Genomic DNA, 6223 nt, shown 5'->3' on the forward strand with positions numbered 1-6223 from the left:
TACAAAGCCCTAATTCCCAATCTAGATAAAAAAGAATATATACAAACAAAATTATAGGACAATTCACTCATAATCAGAGGTGCAAATTTTAAAGAAATTCACAGCAAGTTAAGACGAACAGGGCTGTGATTAGGGTGAAGTATGTGAAGCACTTGTTTTGGGCAAAAAATTCAGGAGGTTCCAAAATACTCAGTTATTAAGATAAATATTTTCCAATTAATAGAGTAGCTCCTACAAAAGGAAAATAATTTAAAAGAAAAAATATTTTAATGCACTACCTTAAAGAGTCCAAACTCATGCAAAAAAACTATGGTGAACAAAATATAAAATTTTAAATGAAGACAGCATCAGTATTACTGATTGGTTTTCTTGCCTCAGCTCCAATATGGCTTGACATGGCACTGTTACTATCTGTCTTTATTTAAAATGTCAGTATTTTGTTTATCATTGACTTTTCTTGGCATTGATTTTCAGTTTGTAAAATGGTGCATTCAAATACCATTTGTTGTGATGGCTGAGGGTTTCGACCCCTGTGAAGCCTCCCTCAGCTCTCTCCCCTTGCCCAGGCCCTGGCCCTGGCCCTGAAAGATAATTTGTCTTGACAAGTAAGGCTCTTCTGAGGCGCACAGGGACGGTTGAACATCAGAGATCCTATCATGACCTTGGGAACCACATTCATAGCCTAGAGGAAGGGTAGCGTGAGATTTTCTCAACAGATGCGGAAAAGCTCATTTTTCTTAAAGAGAAACACTGTTAGGATGAAAACTCTGGAAAATAAAGGACGCAAGAAAACTTCCTTAAGTGGACAAAGGTGATCCACTAATAACCTAGGTTATTTCATGGATAAAATTCAGACATGGGCCAGGTGTGGTGGTTCGGCACTTTGGGAGGCAGAGGCGGGAGGAACCCTTGAGGCCAAGAGTTTGAGACCAGCCTGGGCAATACAGCAAGACCCTGTCTTGTTAAAAAAAAAAAAAATTGGACATATACCTTTATGACTGGAAGCAAGACAACGGGATTCTCACTGCCCTGCTAATGTTCAACAGGACTTGAATCTTTGGCCAATACCAAAAAAATAATAAAGGAAAAGTATGAATATACATGGAAGACACAGAACGGTCATTGTTTGTAAATGAAAAGTTCAGAATAACCAACTAAATCAACCCACAATTATTAGAATAAATATAGGAGTCCATAAAGGTTGCTGGATGTATGTCCGACTTAAAAAAATAGTGTTCCTCATATTCGTAATAACCAACTGGAAAATAGAATATAGGATATCATTCATAAGAGCATGAAATACACTAAGGCATCTGAGTTAAGGTAATGAAAATGATTAGGAACTGTATGAGGCCTGGGGCGGTGGTACACATCTGTTATCCCAGCTCTTTGGCAGGCCAAGGTGGGAGGATTGCTTGAGGCCAGGACTTTGAGACTTCATCTCTACATAGTGAGACTTCATCTCTACAAAAATTTCAAAAGCTAGCTGGGCATGGTGGCACGTGCCTGTAGTCTCAGTTACGAGGCTGCAGCGAGCCAAGATTGCACCACTGCGCCCCAGCCTAGGCAAGAGCGAGACGCTATCTCTAAAAAAAAATAAATAAATAAGTAAGAAAGAACTGGCCAGGCATGGTGGCTCATTCCTATAATCTCAGCACTTTGGGAGGCCGAGGCAAGGAGAGATCACTCAAGGCCAGGAGTTTTAGACCAGCCTGGCCAACATGGCGAAACCCCATCTCTACTAAAAAAACAAACAAAACCACAAAAATAAGCTGGGTGCTGTGGCTCACATTTGTGATCCCAACACTTTGGGAGGCCGAGGTGGGCAGATCTGAGATCAGGAGTTCGAGACCAGTCTGGCCAACATGGTGAAACCCCGTCTCTACTGAAAATACAAAAATCAGCCAGGCGTGGTGGTGCATGCCTGTAATCCCAGCTACTAGGGAGGCTGAGCCATGAGAATCACTGGAACCTGGGAGGTGGAGGCTACTAGGGAAAGTGAGGCAGGAGAACTGCTTGACCCTGGGAGACGGAGGTTGCAGTGAGCCAAGATCGCACCACTGCACTCCAGCCTCGGCAATGCAGCGAGACTCTGTATCCAAAAAAGAAAGAAAGAAAAACACAAAAATTAGCTGGGCATGGTGGCATATGCTTGCAGTCCCAGCTACTTGAGAGGCTGAGGCATGAGAATCGCTTGAGCCTGGGAGGTAGAGGCTGCAGTGAGCCAAGATGGTGCCACTGCATTCCAGCCTGGGCAACAGTGAGACCCTGTCTCAAAAAAAAAAAAAAAAAAAGTCTGGGCGCAGTGGCTCAAGCCTATAATCCCAGCACTTTGGGGAGGCCGAGATGGGCGGATCACGAGGTCAGGAGATCGAGACCATCCTGGCTAACACGTTGAAACCCCGTCTCTACTAAAAAAAATACAAAAAACTAGCCGGGCGACGTGGCGAGCGCCTGTAGTCCCAGCTACTCCGGAGGCTGAGGCAGGAGAATGGCGTAAGCCTGGGAGGCGGAGCTTGCAGTGAGCTGATATACGGCCACTGCACTCCAGCCTGGGCGACACAGCCAGACTCCGTCTCAAAAAAAAAAAAAAAAACCCCATATGGAGAAAAATAGTAAAGTCTACTGAAGATCATAAAGAAAGAAAAATGAAAGCCTATGTATCATATACTATATAAAAATGTCAGTTCTCTCTAAATTAATCTACAAACCTAATGGGAATCCAATCAAAATACCACTAGGGTTTTTTTTGTTTTTTAGAAATTCAGTGAAGTTGTACAATTTATTGCTTTAAAGTAAAAATAAGGACTTTTTTTTGTTTTTCTTTTGGTCCCCCAGGCTGGAGTGCAGTGGCGCGATCTCAACTCACTGCAACCTTTGCCTCACAGGTTCAAGCAATTCCCCTGCCTCAGCCTCCCAAGTAGCTGGGATTACAGGCTCCTGACACCATATCCGGCTAATTTTTGTATTTTTAGTAGAGACAGGGTTTTGCCATGTTGGCCAGGCTGATCTCGATTTTGAGATGGAGTTTCCCTCGTTGCCCAGGCTACAGTGCAATGGCACGATCTCCGCTCACTGCAACCTCCACCTCCTGGTTTCAAGCGATTCTCCTGCCTCAGCCTCCTGGGTAGCTGGGATTACAAGCGCCTGTCACCACGCCCAGCTAATTTTTTGTATTTTTAGTAGAGATGGGGTTTCACCATGTTGGCCAGGCTGGTCTCAAACTCCTGACTTCAGGTGACCCGCCCACCTCGGCCTCTCAAAGTGCTGGGATTACAGACGTGAGGCACCATGCCCGGCCAAAATAAGGACTCTTCATGTTGAAGAGTCAGGCAAATAAATTAGAAAAAAAGATAAAACTGTCTTCATAAATGGCATGATTGTCTTTGCAGAAAACCAATACAAAGTATGAAAAAGCTACTGGAACAAATAAATGAGTTTAGCAAGGCTGCAGGATACAAAATCAATACACAAAAATCTGTTTTATTTCTATATACTGGCGACAAACACTTGGAAATTAAAAATTTTAAACAACACCCTTTACAATCACATCAAGGTTATGCAATACTTGGAGGCAATTCTGACAAAAGATGTGCAAGACCAATACATTGAAAACTACAAAATGGGGCTGAGAAAATTTATTTTTTAATTTATTTTTATTTTTTTAGAGACAGAGTCCCACTATGTGGCTCAGGCTGGTCTTGAACTCCTGAGTTCAAGCGATCCTCCCACCTCAACCTCCTAAGTAGCTGGGACTATAGGCGCACCTCCAGCCTAACTTTTTATATTCTTTGTAAAGATGGAGTTTCCTCACATTACCCAGGCTGGTTTCCAACTCCTGGGCTCAAGCGATCCGTCCTCGGCCCCCCAAAGTGCTGGGATTACATAGCTATGAGCCTAGCTGAGAGAATTCAAAGACTCAAATAACAGAGAGAAATACCATGTTCACCAGACAGAAGTTACCAATTCTCCCTCAACTGACCTACAGATTCAACACAATTCCAATCAAAATGCCAGAAGCCTTTTTTTTTTTGGTAGAAATTGACAAATAATTCTAAAATTTATATGGAAATGCAGGCTGGGCACGGTGGCTCACCTGTAATCCCAGCACTTTGGGAGACTGAGGTGGGTGGATTACTTGTGGTCAGGAGTTCTAGACCAGCCTGGCCAATAGAGTGAAACCCCGTCTCTACTGAAAATACAAAAATTAGCTAGGTTTGGTGGTGCATGCCTGTAATCCCAGCTACGCAGAAGGCTGAGCCATGAGAATCACTTGAAGGCGGGAGGCAGAGGCTGTAGTGAGCTGAGACTGCATTACTGCACTCCAGCTTGGGCAACAGAGCGAGACCCTGTCTCAAAAAAAAAAAAAAAAAGGAAATACAGAGGACCTAAAATAACCCAAATAACTTTTCAAAAAAACAAAGTCAGAGAATTAACACTACCTGATGTCAAGGCTTATTTTAGAAAGCTATAGTAACCAAGGCAGTCTGGTATTGGCATAAAGACAGATGAGTAAGTCAGGATAGAAAAGTCCAGAAAGAATAGTCATTTCGACAAATAATGTGGGAACAATAGGATACCAAATTTTAAAATGAAAAAAACTTTGGCTTTCTAATTTTGCAATCTGATAGGTGTAATGAGGCATCTTGTTATTTTAGTCTGGATTTGTCGGGTTGCTGATGAATTTAAGCATCTCTCCACGTTCCTCTCGGGTATTTGGGTTCCTCCTTCTACGAATTGCCTTTTTTTTTTTTTTTTTTTTGAGACAGGCCCAGGCTGTGGCCCAAGCTGGAGTGCAGTGGTGTGATTTCTGCTCCCTGCAACCTCTGCCTCCCAGGTTCAAGCGATTCTCCTGCCTCAGCCTCCTGAGAAGCTGGGATGACAGGTGTGCACCACCACGCCCCCACTATTTTTGTATTTTTAGTAGAGACGGGGTTTCACTATGATGGCCAGGCTATGAATTGCCTATTCTTATGTTCTGCACATTTGTCTATTGTCGGTCTTTTTCTCATCGATTTACAAGCATTCCTTTTTTTATTCTGAATATTAATCCATTGTTTTCTGACGTTGTAAATAAGTCCTCCTAGTGGTTTGTCTTCTTGGTTAAGCCAGATGTTAACTTGGATTTATCCTGCATAAAACTGAAGACTCGAGATGCATCAAACACTGTGTACAGAAAAGTGCTGCGTATCCTACAGAAAGCTACAGACAGTTTGGGGTCAGAATCATTTGCATTGTTTCAAGTTTTGGGCTATTATAATTAAAGTGGCTATAAACGTGTGCACACAGGTTTCTGTGTGAACAAAAATTTCCATTTCAGCCAACTAATGTTTATGGTTCAATCATGATTTCACAACTTGAAGTACCTTCCACTCTTCTCATACTAAATTTGATATGTATCCACTGTTAAACTATTCCTTACCGTCAATTTATAATTATTAAACTTTTTTTTTTTTTTGAGACAGCGTTTTGCTCTTGTGGCCCAGGCTGGAGTGCAATGGCAAAATCTCAGCTCACCGCAGACCTCACCAACCGGGTTCAAGCCATTCTCCTGCCTCAGCCTCCCGAGTAGCTGGGATTACAGGCCTGCCATGCGCCACCATGCCCGGCTAATTTTGTATTTTTAGTAGAGACGAGGTTTCTCCATGTTGGTCAGGCTGGTCTCGACCTCCCGACCTCAGGTGATCCGCCCACCACGGCCTCCCGAAGTGCTGGGATTACAGACACTAGCCACCACGCCTGGCCTAATGATTAAACTTCTTTCAGCACCAGCCCCACTGACGTCACAACTTCACCCATTAGTCAATAACTTGTCTTTGCTGAATTGGATACTAACTTTTAAATCATTTAAAAAATATTCTCTTAAATTTTATGTGCTATTTGCAATGTAATGGTTATCGACATGACACAGTTTTAAGTTTAATCTTCATCATCAACATTTTCTCTATCACTTTCTTCAGTTTAAGCAGTCAACAAAACCGCCGCTCCAGCCCTGATCTGTAGCATTTGCGGGTTTCCACCGTGTGACTTCCGCAGGACTGCCAAGTTCAAGCCGCCAAGGCCAGGGCACTGCTAGCAGCTGGGCTGAGCCCTGTTCTCCCTGCGTTCCCACTGCCCAGTGGCAACAGCTGTGAACGGCGGCAGGCGCATAGCAGTGGAAGAATAAGGAAAAGACCTTTTAAAAAAAGATACTATAATACAGAAGCCAGGCAAGGCGGCCCCG

Source organism: Macaca thibetana, chromosome 5 (assembly GCF_024542745.1).
Source record: "Macaca thibetana thibetana isolate TM-01 chromosome 5, ASM2454274v1, whole genome shotgun sequence".
Lineage (NCBI taxonomy): Eukaryota > Metazoa > Chordata > Mammalia > Primates > Cercopithecidae > Macaca > Macaca thibetana.